Source organism: Globicephala melas, chromosome 8, assembly GCF_963455315.2.
Source record: "Globicephala melas chromosome 8, mGloMel1.2, whole genome shotgun sequence".
Taxonomy (NCBI): Eukaryota; Metazoa; Chordata; class Mammalia; order Artiodactyla; family Delphinidae; genus Globicephala; species Globicephala melas.
Window position 1 is genome coordinate 91,304,021 of NC_083321.1, and position 14,694 is coordinate 91,318,714.

At 41.7% G+C, this 14,694-nt stretch overlaps 1 long non-coding RNA gene across 4 annotated transcripts in view; it reads left to right on the top strand.

Moving 5' to 3' along the window:
• Positions 1 to 1,984: 1,984 nt before the first annotated feature.
• Positions 1,985 to 14,694, top strand: part of LOC132597716 (uncharacterized) — a 73,214-nt gene continuing 60,504 nt past the window's right edge. For all 4 annotated transcript variants that reach the window (XR_009564966.1, XR_009564965.1, XR_009564964.1 and 1 more), the window contains exon 1: positions 1,985 to 2,149. This is a non-coding gene — a long non-coding RNA (uncharacterized lncRNA). The remainder of the gene's footprint in view (positions 2,150 to 14,694) is intronic.

A 14,694-nucleotide genomic window follows, 5' to 3' on the forward strand; every position in this document is an offset into this window, starting at 1 on the left:
GGTGGGAAAGGAGCTGCCTCGGGGTCTGAGAAGAAGGAACTGGAGAAGTTGAAGTAGAATTTAGGAAGAACGGTCTCCCCAAGTCCCTGGGGGAAAAGAATTTCCAGAAAGAGGAATGATAAGTAAGATAAGGGCTGAAGAGTGGCTGTTGGATTTGGTCATATGATGTCATTGGTTACATTGGAACTGCTTCAGGGGTCTTGGGGCAAAAGCCAACCTGAAGTTGGCTGTGGAGTCAATACAAGAAGTGCAGATGCTTTGGGGAAACCTGGCTGAGAAGGGAAGAGATGTTGAGGGGAGTAGCTGAAGAGGAGTTTAAACTACAGGGAGGGCTGGTTTGATTGTTTTGTTTTTAATACAAGAGACTTGTGTATTATTGAGCCATGCGGGAAGTAAAGAGAGTTAAATATAATGGTTATGAGACAGGCTGGGACCTGGGACCTGGGATCCTTTGCTGAAGTGCTTGCACCTGGACAAACGTCTCCTCAAGCAACAGAATACAAAGAAACTACAGGGACTAAAATAACTGCACGCATGTACAGTTGGGGTAAATTATGGACAACAAGATGCAAAAAGACCAAAATCCCAGCTGCCACCTCTGAAGAGCCGGATGCAGAAGCAGGCTACCGTGCATGGCCACTGCACACAGCACCACCAAAGGGGTGGGCAGACCACCTAAGCCACCTTTCCGGTGGGACCCCTGGACACACCCCTACCCTCACTCCATATAAGGAACAGCTCGCTAGCCCCCCTTCTCAGGGAGCAAGCAAGGGAAACGGTTACTTATTTCCACCGCCCCCTGCTGCAGCAGGAGCCCCAGTAAAGCCTTGCCTGAATTTCTTGTCTGGCCTCTTACCAGTTTCTATTGATTAAGGCTGGCCAAGAATCCTGGTCAGTAACAGTTAGAGAGGGTATGACTGGTGGTGAGAAATGGCTGGTGAGGCAGCAGGCCGGGAATGCCGAGCACAGGTGGTGAGATACACCTTTGCCAGGAGAAGGCCGCCTCCTCGCCTTTGGACTCGATCTAGCAACCTTTAGTTGAGGCGAGGGACCAGAGGATGTCAGGTGGCCGATCGGTGGCCTACCGTCTAACGTTCGGCAGAGAGAATCCACGCAGACAAATTCGAGTGGCCTGAACTTGAAATCTCTAAACGAATGAAACTCTCTGAGTGGCATGTCAGGGGCTCTGACCCACGTTCACAGTGACCCATGATGGAACAGGAGGGATGGCAGGTGACCTTGAAGTGCTCCCGTGTGGCACCTGCCTGTGCTGATGGAAGCTGTCAATCTTGTCTGGAGACAAGGGTCACCCTGGGAGGCTCTGCTCCCCGAGGGGGGCAGGTGGGCAGGGGCTTCCCCTTGGGGACTGATTGCAAGGCTCCTCAATGGGGTCCCTCCTTGCCCGCTACCATTTTTCTTCATTATTTCTGCTATGTCACCCGTCACGTTGTCAGTTTCCTCTGAGAACGGCGATAAATGGCGCCTCTCATGTTGTGTCCTTAGGGGACACCTGTTATTTATTTCAATGATGGGCAAGACGCCATAGCTAATTAAGAGAAATTGTGGGCCGCCCACAGCCATGCCATAGTTTTGTGTCACTTCAGCCCCACAGTCCTTCACCCCATGTTGGAGCCATTCCCTCCCCGCTCCCCAGAGCTTGTGGGGTCAGGGGATGAAGGGTACGAGCATCACCCCCCTCCCTCTATCCCTAAAAGGAGTCCCACACCGGTCTTCCTGCTGAAGGACATGGGGAGTCATGGGCCCAAGCTGGACACCGCTTCTAAGTGTCAGGCCTCTGCGGGGGTCCATCAAGTCCTTCCCTTCTGTCCCCCCCGGAGAAACGTGGAGACACAGCCAGCAGAGTGTTTTCTCCCTCATGACTTGGCAGCGTAGGAAAGGCAGCTTCTCTGGCCAGGGCCGCTTGGACACAATGACCCAGATAACTGAAGTGACACCTGGCTCATTCTTGCATTACCTCAGTCAGCCTAGTCAGAGCTGCTCAAAACAAAGGATGCTGCTGGCCCTAGCCATAGGCAACTAGTTTCTTCTGGATTTCCCAGATTTCTGGGCCCTGTGAAAGGTGGTGGAAAGTTCTGTGCGTTTGGGTGGAGAAGATCTTGCTCCTGAGATGGTCTCTGGAGCCAGAACGGTAGGAAGGGGGCTCAGGGTGAGGTGGGAAGGGTTGTGTGAGGGTCGGTAGGTGTTAGAATGGGCTGCAGAGGGAGGTGGATGAATCTTCGCTTGAAGACTTGAACTAATGGGGAGTCATATCCCAGAGGGTTTAAGAGGATGCTTCCCCAAGGACCAGAGAATTGCCCGGGTACTTCCTGTGGCTCTGGTCCCTGCGTCTTTTGGAATTCTTGGCAGAAATTTTCTTTTAACTTCTGATGCCCACGTCACCTCTGTGCCTGGTGGAGTCTTTATAGTTCTGACAAAAGGGGCAAAGCGCGGCTGGGATTCAAGGGCAGGCGAGGGGGAGGCAGGCGTGGCTGGGCTTGGAGGAGGTTGGCTGGAGGTTGGGTCCAAGCCCAGCATGAAGGCGCCGGCACTCTCTGTGCCCCAAGTGGGATCCAGGAGAAAGCCCAGGGCCGGGGACGGTGACATCGGCCCCCCTGTGCCCTCTCCCTCTGTCAGTTTGCCTGGCGTAAAGCCCTTCCTGCTGGTCACGCTATCAGAGCCCAGCCTGAGATGAAATTACATTGTATTTGGAGCCGCGATAACTTCAGAGCAAGTTGTTTTCTTCACACTGGGACACAGCACAGCTTCCCCTCCTATCTCTTCTTTGCTTTCACATTGTACTCGCTTTAACACAGAGTCCAGGGGACAAAAGGCCCCTGTGTGCGACTCCCTCCTCCTGCCCCCACTTCGTGGCCGCTCCTTGCCCCCAAGTGGCCCTGACACACTCCCAACAGACCACAGAGATGTGATCTGGGGCTGGCATTCCAAGGACCCACTGCTTCAGGAATTGCAAATGTCTCCGATTAAAACCAGCAGGGCTAATCTGAGCTCAATACTGAAGAAAGTAACAATTTGTTGGGTTTCTCTGACTCCCCAGGTCCCGGAAAGAAATTCACAGGGAGAAAAGAAACAAAGAAGAAAAGGGGAAGAAAAACACACAGATATGTGTGGGTTTGGACCCCATTTTGCCCAGACCATCTGTGTCGCAAGCTGTAGGATCACAGGCTTACACCCCAGTCTTACCTCCACCGGCTTCCTGGTCAGATGCATACTCTAGAAACCAGTGGGGAACCCCCAGGGGATCCTGAATGTTCTAGATCCGTGAGATTAGATTTACCCGCTCCAGAGTCCAGATCAAACATGGATCAAGCCCCCCCGCCCCCCACCGACAGGGAGAAATGCTCCAGCAGCTGTGGAGTAAGAAAGGAGCTCCTTATCGTCCCTGGAGGTCCAAATACTTTGAAACCTTCAGCCACTATGTTTTGATATTTTTTTGGGCAACTTTGCCTCTGATCACTGACCAATGCTTGTAAGGTCGACTGTTAGGCTGAACAGGGTCGGTAGAAAATAAAGGGAGTAAGTGAAGAAAGAGCATATTTACAGAAATCCAACGTCCCTTGGAAACTCTAGGAACGCGCAACTCGTCTGGTGGACTTGAGGCTGTGACAATCATCACGATGAGTGTATTGCAGAGCTGGTATGGATGCTGGGGTGGGCTGGGGGGCAGTGGCAGAGTCCTCTTTTAGCACCCACCAAGCTCTCCTGAGTGACACAGTCAGCCTCACGGTGTAGCTGTGGCTTTGCTTGTCTCTGCCTTTGTGCAAGGTCTCAGGACACCAGCTGCTGTTCCAGCCATGCTCTAAGTGTAATGGCAGAATTTTTCTGACTCCCCATGATTCTGGAAACATTTCTGTAAGAATTGGTATTCTCCATCCAGGTCCATCATTACTTCTCTCTTCAAGCAAGAATTCTGTATTCTTTTTTTAATTCAGTTCATTTAGAAAGAACTGGCCTGAACACGTGTCTAGAGTTCCCCGGGCAGATGGTAATTCTTTCTAGCATTCATTCAGCAAGCAATGATGCCTGGTTCTGAATGGCACGTGCTCTGCAGGTATTGGGTTTACAAAGACGAGGTCACTGACTTCAAGGAAGATACAGTTTAATGGAGGAGACAGACCTAGAAATAATTAATTATGATAGAAGGCTGCATGGAATAAGGGCTAAACAGCAGCATTTGAAATGACTTCTGCCTGGAGATTCAGTCAGCTGCTGAGTCTGGGCTGAGCTGCTGACTACCTGGGAAGCGGGGCTATTTTCCTCCAGTTCTTCTGAACTCCCTCAGTATCCCTCAGCATTTAATTCCTTGCTCTGAGTGTCTGCTTGAGTGTCTGCCTTACTCCTTCTGCCAAGATTGCCTTGATGTTGTATTTCAACCGAATGACAGTGATGACCATTTCTGAATGCCCAGTGCCTCACAAATACCTCTAGGCCTTGGAGAAGTCATTGTATTAATAAGTTGGAGAACCTGGATTTACATCCAGTATGTTAAATTCTTAAGTGCTCTTAGTACGGCATCACCTTGCTTTTGTGTAAGTTTTAGGGTTGAATTTAACACTCAAAACCGTTTTGGAATGAGATGGAATAGATGTAATTTTATTTTTATTTATTTATTTATTGAAGTATAGTTGATTTACAGTGTTTCAGGTATATAGCAAAGTGATTCAAATATATATTATTTTTTCAGGTTCTTCTCCATTATGGGTTATTACAAGATATTAAATATAGTTCCCTGTGCTATACAGTAGGTCCTTGTTGTTTATCTATTTTATATATAGTAATGTGTACCTGTTAATCCCAAATTCCTAATTTATCCGTCCCACCTCCACTACCCCTTAAGTGTGTTTTCTATGTCTGTAAGTCCATTTTTGTTTTGTAAATACATTCATTTGTATCAATTTTTTAGATTCCACATATAAGTAATATCATGATATTTGTCTTTGTCTGACTTACATCACTTAGTATGATTATCTCTAGATCCATCCATGTTGCTGCAAATGTCATTATTTCATTCATTTTTATGGCTGAGTAATATTCCATTATATATAGGGGTATATGTAATTTTAAATCTCTAATTTTTATAGTGATCTTATGACTTTGATTATGATATATACTTTCTTGGAAGTATAGAGACTTACCATGTTTAAAATGGAGTGATAATAATACCACAAAATTCCATAGTGTCTTAATGTTTCCAAAGAGCTTGCATTCACATGTTACTGTTTCATCCAATTAACCACTTACATGTACAGTCAGATGACACAAACATTAGTTGCCCTACATACATCATCTATTCGAGTGACACTGAATAATGGCTCACTCTAATTCATGACAGGTACTCTTCTAAGTGCTTTACATATATTAACTTATGAGACCCTATAGGGAGTCATAATTGTGACTACCGTTTCAAAGATGAGGAAACTAAGACACAGAAGGGTTAAGTAACTTTCCCTGGACCATAGAGCCAGTAATGCAGAGCTAGGATTTGAGCTCAGTTTTTCACTTAGATACCATGCTGTACTGAGGATAACGCCTTCAGCTGTTTTGCATCAAGTTTCCAGCTGTAAGGGGTCAGATTTTATCCCAGTTCCCAGCTGGCTAAAGAGCCAAAGCTTGTATGTTTGACTTATTTCTTAGGGGTTTCCAGGGGCAAGACGTGCTATAAGTCTTGAATCGTGACAATGTGGCTTTAGGCAAAACAGCTTAGACATAAAGTTGTTTAAGAGCATGACATTTGGAGGGAACAGTAGTCAGTAGGACTGGCTGCGGGTGCAAAGGCTAGAATAGTGTAGATGAATATGAAAGTAACTGGGAACCACGTTGTACAGGGCCTCATATACTATGCTAAGGAAAGATCATGTTACACTGGAAGTGATGGGGAACTACTGCAGGATTTTAAGAGGGGATTGGCACTACTAGATTTGTTCTTTCCTATTCTGTCAGGATAGAAAAAGTATTCTTGTGTCAGAATGGAGGATAAAATACAGGAGGAGACAGCTGGCTATCATTAGGAGCCTTTTGCAATGGTTCAAACAAGAAATGGTGAGATTAACATGTGAGGTTGTGAGGTACCACCTCACATGAGTCAGAATGGCCATCATCAAAAAAATCTACAAATAATAAATGCTGGAGAGGGTGTGGAGAAAAGGGAACCCTCCTACCCTGTTGGTGGGAATGTAAACTGGTGCAGCCACTATGGAGAACAGTATGGAGGTTCCTTAAAAAACTGAAAATAAAGCTACCTTATGATCCTGCAATCCAACTCCTGGGCATATATCTGGAGAAAACCATAATTCAAAAACATACATGCACCCCAATGTTCATTGCAGCACTAGTTACAATATCTAAGACATGGAAGCAACCTAAATGTCCATCGACAAATGAATGGATAAAGAAGATGTGGGGGGTGTGTGTGTGTGTGTGTGTGTGTGTATAATGGAGTATTACTCAACCATAAAAAAGAATGAAATGATGTCATTTGCAGCAACATGGATGTACCTAGAGATTATCATACTAAGTGAAGTAAGCCAGACAGAGAAAGACAAATATATGATATTACTTATATGTGGAATCTTAAAAAAATGATACAAATGAACTTACAAAGCAGAAGTAGACTCACAGACATAGAAAACAAACTTATGGTTAACAAAGGGGAAGGGTGAGGTGGGGGAGGGATAAATTAGGGATTTGGGATTAATAGATACACACTACTCTATATAAAATAGATAAAAAAACAAGGACCTACTGTATAGCACAGGGAACTATATTCAATATTTTGTAATTACCTATATGGGAAAAGAATCTAAAAAAGAAAAAAAAATATAAACTGAATCATTTTGCTGCACACCTGAAACTAACACAGCATTGTAAATCGACTATACTTCAATTAAAAAATATATATATATATGTTAGCAGAGTTGCTCAGCGGAAGCGTGCTGGGCCCATAAACAAACAAACAAACAAACAAATATATATATATATATATATATATATATATATATATATATATATATATATATATGATGTGAGGTTGTGATTGCCGCCAGGCTAAGACAGTGACAGGGAGAATAGGAAAGATGGGACAGACCTGAGGGCTATTTTAGAGTAAATGGACAAGACTTTGTAAGTGGATTAGAAGAGGCAGAGGAGGAGATATGCTTATTTCTGAAGTTTCTGTTTTGGCTAACTTGGAAGGTGATGATACTGTTAACCGAGAGAGGGAAAACAGGGGTAACTGGTCTTTATGGAAGAGATAATCAATTTGGTTGTGGAAATTTTGGTCTGAAAGTGGTCTGGGGAAACCTAGTTGTTGCCACCTTGTAGGTACTTAGAAATAGTAGATTTTTTTTCTTTTTTACAAATCCATAAACAAAAAATGTGTATAGAATAAAATGGACAAAGAAAACAAAAAAGCATTTTTCAAAGAAAGATATACAAATGGACAATAAACAAATAGAAAAAAGTAAGAAGTACTATTGAAATAATGAGGAAGTACAGAGACAAGATTAAAACCAATGCTGTTAGATATTCTTGATGAGGGTTTGGGGAAACTGGTACTCTTATTTACTGCTGGGGGGAACATACATTGGTACAATCTTGTTTGAAGGTAATTTGACATACCTTGTTTGACGTTAAAAATGTTTGCATGCTTGCTCCCAGAAATTTAGCCACAAGGATGTGGTATTGTTTATAGTAGTGGAAAATGTTGAAACAAGGCTAATGTACAAAAACTGGAAGAAAAGTTTAAACAAATTTTGGCACAGTTGTACCATGGAATGCTGTGAAGCCATTGAAATGAGGTTGTAGAATTATACTCAGTGATTTGAAAGACAAAAATAAAAAAGGACTGCCAAGTCCTATGTAAAGTATGACCAAAATTTTGGAAAACAAGAAATTTTTAGACCCCAAATTCAATATTTTGCACAGAAAAGGTTCATAAAGTTAGGTATACATCAGAATACCAATAGTGATTATCTCTGGAAGTTTGAATTTCAGGTTTTTGCATTTTATATTCTTTTGGCTTTCCTAGACTTCCCAATCTTCTGTAGAAACCAGGTATTATTTGTGTTATCTTAAAAAGTGACTTAAAATCTAAAGTATTGGACGATCAAGTTTATTTTTACAAAATGAATAGATCTGAATCTTAGGAAGTAGTAGGTACTGAGAATAGAGTTCAGAGTCATTGACTTATAGGTGAAGGTGGATGAAATCAACCAGGAAGAACAGGTAGGAGCAAAAACTGAGTCCTGGAGAATAACAACCTTTGCGGGGTTAATGAAGGGGAGTCAATGAAGGGGTCTGAGAAGGAATGGTGAAGAGATGATGGTAGAACAAGACTAAAAGTGTCCTGTGACAAAGATCAGAGTAGGAGAGGCATCTTAAAGAAAGAAGCCGTCAGTTGTTTTGCGTACAACAAAGAAGTCAGGGAACTTGAAGGCTGAAGGACAGTTACTGGACATAAAGATGAGCAGATGGCCTCCGTGGGTGAAGTTTCAGGAGAGTTTAAGAGGCAGAAGCCAGATGACCCCGGGCTGGATGGTAAACGCACTGCGAGGGACTGGAGATCACAAGTGGAGACTACTCTGAGGGATGTTGGTGGGTAACACGATGAGAGGACTGTAGAGCTGGGGGAAGCAGAGGTGAATAAGGGGATGTTTTTAATGGGAGGAGACTTAAGTACAGTAGGGCCCCCCACCCACCACATCTGCAAATTCAACCAACTCAGAATCATTCAGTTATTTTGAAAATGTTTTTTTTTTTAATTCCAGAAATTTCCAAAAAGCAAAACTTGAACTTGCCACTTACCTGGCAAATACAGAGCATTTACGTGGTACAATGTACAACTATTTACATAGCATTTACATTGTATAAGGTATTATGAGTAATCTGGAGATGGTTTAAAGTATATGAAAGGATGGGAAGCTTGGAGGAATGTGTGTAGTTGATATGCAAATACTGCGTCATTTTATATACGGGACTTGAATGTTGGTGGATTTCGGTATCCACCGGGGTCCTGGAACCAACCCCCTGTGGATACTGAGGGACGCTGTAGGTTTTTAGGCCGAGTGAAAGGAGCTGTTATTGGAAAAGAAATTGAAGAGATAAGAAAAGTGGGATAATTAATTGGACAAGATATGAGGGAAGTGGAGGAGGAAGAGATCTCTCTCCAGGGGGTAGAGGGAGGGTGTTCTGGATGCTGGGCTGCACCGACCACATCTGCCCTTCAGGACTGCAGGAGTTATCCTCCCCCCTGCTGGGCATTCTCAACTTCTTTGCGAATTGCCTCCATCGAAAAGAGTTGCCTCAAGCAAGCCCACAGCCTGTTCTGGGGCATCCTACAGGGAATGACTGGTTAACAGCTCCATCCTTCTAACCCAGACAATTCTAAGGACCATCCCAGCTCCAGAGCTCTCTGTAGGGTTGGCTGAGACTGCATAATGATGGCATCACAGCCCAGTTTCTCCCTCTGCCCAATCTTGATTTCTTGATCTTCAACACAGGTGTTGCCCCTGAGAGCAACTTCCTCTAATAAAGTTCTTGAATATTAAGTTCCTTCTCCAGAGTCTGCTTCCCAGGGAACCCAACCAGTGACAGAATGTATGAACTTCGATGGAGATATATATACATTTGGGAAAGAAGGATTTCATATTTGTTATGTTCTATTTTCTCCTGTAAAATTGGAGGCAAGTTCATCCCATAAGAGATGCATGCCATTCATTGCAATGTTGTAGTGTTAGAAGAAAAATTAAAAATAAATTCATTGCAATGTTGTAGTGTTAGAAGAAACATTAAAGATAACTTAAATGGACAGCAATAGGTAGATGGCTGAGTAAATTCTGGTGTATCATTTGGACAAAATACATAGTAATTAAGAAAACAATGTATTGACATAGAACAATTGTGGTTTAGTGGGAAAGAGGAAACTTAAATCTAGAGAAGAGTTTTGAAAAATAGTTTCGAATAGCCACCATGGAGACAGGAAAGGGAGCTTACTGGAGTCTAAAAAAGGAATGCCTAGTAACCTGATGATCCCAAACAGCTAGTGATGTGATTATTGACAGTTATTTTGACACAGAAGCAGTGATGAGCACGACAAAGCTAAATTAATACAGTAAGAAAAGCTATATGGTCGAGAGAGTATGTAGTTTATAGCGGTTCAGAGCCTAGGCTCTGGAATCAGGGTCTTGGGTTCAAATCCTGACACCACCTCTGAATTAAGGACAGAGCTGGCTTCTTGGGTGCAAAAAGTGCCACTGAAAGACTCCTGCTCTCAGAATGGTCCTGTGCTTCAAATTCTTAATAATCTTGTCTTTGAACTTGTGTTTTGTTAAGGCGGATGGGCCCATGGAGCGTGTATATGAGCAGAGGAATCGGCACACGTGCACGACCATTATTACTTGCTGCCTCGATTACACGTAGTGTTCCAGAAGCCCTGCAGCTTCCATAACATACTTAAATTTCTACTCACTTTGCGTCTTGCTGAACTCACATGCATTGTGTGTCCACTGAACTCTGTGCTCATGCTAGAACGAATCTACAACTAGCAAATCGGGCACCGACAGCCCTGACCAGGCCATGCTTCCCTGTCAACCAGAACTTGCTGGGAAAACAAAGGCACTGGCATTCTCCAAATAATCAAGGAACCCAAGCACATCCTTTCTTACTTGCATTACTTTCCTGCATTAGCCAATCACTTATGCAGGAAATCATGACATACCAGGAAAGGGAAAGATAGGACCGCCCATAGTTCCCTTTCCTTCAAGTCTTTCCATTTGAAGATCAGAAGTGTTGATAGGATGTGTGCGTATCAAGAAGTGAAATAAAAACAGCTAGTTTTGTGCAGCGTTTCCACTGTTCTGGTAAGAGTAAAATACAAATACATGTACAAGCTATGAAATACTGGTGGTTCTGCATATGAGTTAGACACTCATATTTACATTTAGAACTGGCATTGCACGATATAAACAGTAAAACTTAGGCTAATAATTTAAAATTTTTACTTCATTTAGAATGATGATTTTTTATATTATGTTTTATAAGTAATAAAATATTTTAAAGGGAAAAACTTCATTTGCTTATTTATTTTTTAAGAGCCATAGAACCTGCTCTGGACAAGGTCGTGGCTCCTTCCAGGTGTGTCCATGTTGTTGATGTATTTTGTTTTAATTAAATTTAATTAATTTTTTAATACAGCAGTTTCTTATTAGTTATCTATTTTATACATATTAGTGTATATATGTCAATCCCAAGCTCCCAATTCATCCCACCACCCCCTGCTCCCCACTCACCCTGACCCCTGCTTTCCCCCTTGGTGTCCATACATTTGTTCTCTACATCTGTGTCTCTGTTTCTACCTTGCACACTGGTTCATTTGTACCATTTTTCTAGATTCCACATATACTGTTAATATACGATATTTGTTTTTCTCTTTCTGACTTACTTCACTCTGTAGGACAGTCTCTAGGTCCATCCACATCTCTACAAATAACCCAGTTTCGTTCCTTTTTATGGCTGAGTAATATTCCATTGTATATATGTACCACATCTTCTTTATCCATTCATCTGTTGATGGGCATTTAGGTTGCTTCCATGACCTGGCTATTGTAAATAGTGCTGCAATGAACATTGGGGTGCATGTGTCTTTTTGAATTATGGTTTTCTCTGGGTATATGCTCAGTAGTGGGATTGCTGTGTCATATGGTAATACTATTTTTAGTCTTTTAAGGAACCTCCATACTGTTCTCTATAGTGGCTGTATCAATTTACATTCCCACCAACAGTGCAAGAGGGTTCCCTTTTCTCCACACCCTTGTCAGCATTTGTTGTTTGTAGATTTTCTGATGATGACTATTCTAACCAGTGTGATGTGATACCTCATTGTAGTTTTGATTTGCAATTTTATTTTTTTTTTTGCCATCCGCAGGCCTCTCACTGTTGGGGCCTCTCCCATTGTGGAGCACAGGCTCTGGAAACGCAGGCTCAGCGGCCACGGCTCACAGGCCCAGCTGCTCTGCGGCATGTGGGATCTTCCCGGACCGGGGCACAAACCTGTGTCCCCTGCAACAGCAGGCGGACTCTCAACCACTGCGCCACCTGGGAAGCCCTGATTTGCATTTTTTTAATAATTAGTGATGTTGAACAGCTTTTCATGTGCCTCGGCCATCTGTATGTCTTCTTTGGAGAGATGTCTATTTAGGTCTTCTGCCCATTTTTTGATTGGGTTGTTTCTTTTTTTAATATTGGGCTGCATGACCTGTTTATATATTTTGGAGATTAATCCTTTGTCCGTTGATTTGTTTGCAAATATTTTCTCCCATGCTGAGGGCTGTCTTTTCATCTCGTTTAGAGTTTCCTTTGCTGTGCAAAAGCTTTTAAGTTTCATTAGGTCCCATTTGTTTATTTTTGTTTTTATTTCCATTACTCTAGGAGGTGGGTCAAAAAAGATCTTGCTGTGATTTATGTCAAAGAGTGTTCTTCCTATGTTTTCCTCTAAGAGTATTATAGTGTCTGGTCTTACATTTAGGTCTCTAATCCATTTTGAGCTTATTTTTGTGTATGGTGTTAGGGAGTGTTCTAATTTCATTCTTTTACATGTAGCTGTCCAGTTTTCCCAGCACCACTTATTGAAGAGACTGTCTTTTCTCCATTGTATATCTTTGCCTCCTTTGTCATAGATTAGTTGACCATAGGTGCGTGTGTTTATCTCTGGGCTTTCTATCCTGTTTCATTGATCTATATTTCTGTTTTTTGTGTCAGTACCATATTGTCTTGATTACTGTAGCTTTGTAATATAGTCTTAAGTCAGGGAGTCTGATTCTTCCAGCTCCATTTTTTTCCCTCAAGGTTGCTTTGGCTATTCGGGGTCTTTTGTGTTTCCATACAAATTTTAAGATTTTTTTGTTCTAGTTCTGTAAAAACTGCCATTGGTAATTTGATAGGGATTGCATTGAATCTGTAGATTGCTTTGGGTAGTATAGTCATTTTCACAATATTGATTCTTCCAATCCAAGGACATGGTATATCTCTCCATCTGTTTGTATCATCTTTAATTTCTTTCATTAGTGTCTTATAGTTTTCTGCATATAGGTCTTTTGTGTCCTTAGGTAGGTTTATTCCTAGGTATTTTATTCTTTTTGCTGCAGTGGTAAATGGGAGTGTTTCCTTAATTTCTCTTCCAGATTTTTCATCATTAGTGTATAGGAATGCAAGAGATTTCTGTGCATTAATTTTGTATCCTGCAACTTTGCCAAATTCATTGATTAGCTCTAGTAGTTTTCTGGTAGCATCTTTAGGATTCTCTATATATAGTATCATGTCATCTGCAAACAGTGACAATTTTACTTCTTCTTTCCAATTTGGATTCATGTTATTTCTTTTTTGTCTCTGATTGCTGTGGCTAAAACTTCCAAAATTACGTTGAATAATAGTGGTGAGAGTGGGCATCCTTGTCTTGTTCCTGATTTTAGAGGAAATGGTTTAAGTTTTTCACCACTGAGTACAATGTTGGCTGTGGGTTTGTCATATATGGCCTTTATTATGTTGAGGTAAATTCCCCCTATTCCTACTTTCTGGAGAGTTTTTAATCATAAATGGGTGTTGAATTTTGTCAAAAGATTTTTCTGCATCTACCGAGATTATCATATGGTTTTTATTCTTCAGTTTGTTAATATGGTATACCACATTGATTGAGGAATCATTGCATTCCTGGGATAAATTCCCCTTGATCATGGTGTATGATCCTTTTAATGTGCTGTTGGATTCTGTTTGCTAGTATTTTGTTGAGGATTTTTGCATCTATATTCATCACTGATATTGGCCTGTAGTTTTCTTTTTTTTTTTTTTAGTTTTTTAGTTTTTTTTTAGTTTTCTTTTTTTGTGACATCTTTGTCTGGTTTCAGTATCAGGGTGATGGTGGCCTTGTAGAATGAGTTTGGGAGTGTTCCTCCCTCTGCTATGATTTGGAAGAGTTTGAGAAGGATAGGTATTAACTCTTCTCTAAATGTTTGATAGAATTTGCTTGTGAAGCCATCTGGTCCTGGGCTTTTGTTTGTTGGAAGATTTTTATCACAGTCTCAATTTCAGTGCTTGTGATTGGTCTGTTTATATTTTCTATTTCTTCCTTGTTCAGTCTCGGAAGGTTGTGCTTTTCTAAGAATTTGTCCATTTCTTCCAGGTTGTCCATTTTATTGGCATATAGTTGCTTGTAGTAATCCCTCATGATTCTTTGTATTTCAGCAGTGTCAGTTGTTACTTGTCCTTTTACATTTCTAATTCTGTTGATTTGAGTCTTCTCCTTTTTTTTTCTTGATGAGTCTGGCAAGTGGTTTATCAATTTTGTTTATCTTCTAAAAGAACCAGCTTTTAGTTTCATTGATCTTTGCTATTGTTTCCTGCATGTCTTTTTCATTTACTTCTGATCTGATCTTTAGGATTTCTTTCCTTCTTCTAACTTTGGGATTTTTTTGTCCTTCTTTCTCTAGTTGCTTTAGGTATAAGTTTAGGCTGTTTATTTGAGATGTTTCTTGTTTCCTGAGGTAGGATTGTACTGCTATAATCTTCCCTCTTAGAACTAATTTGCTGCATCCCGTAGGTTTTGGGTTGTCGTGTTTTCATTGTCATTTGTTTCAAGGTATTTTTTGACTTCCTCTTTGATATCTTCAGTGATCTCTTGGTTATTTA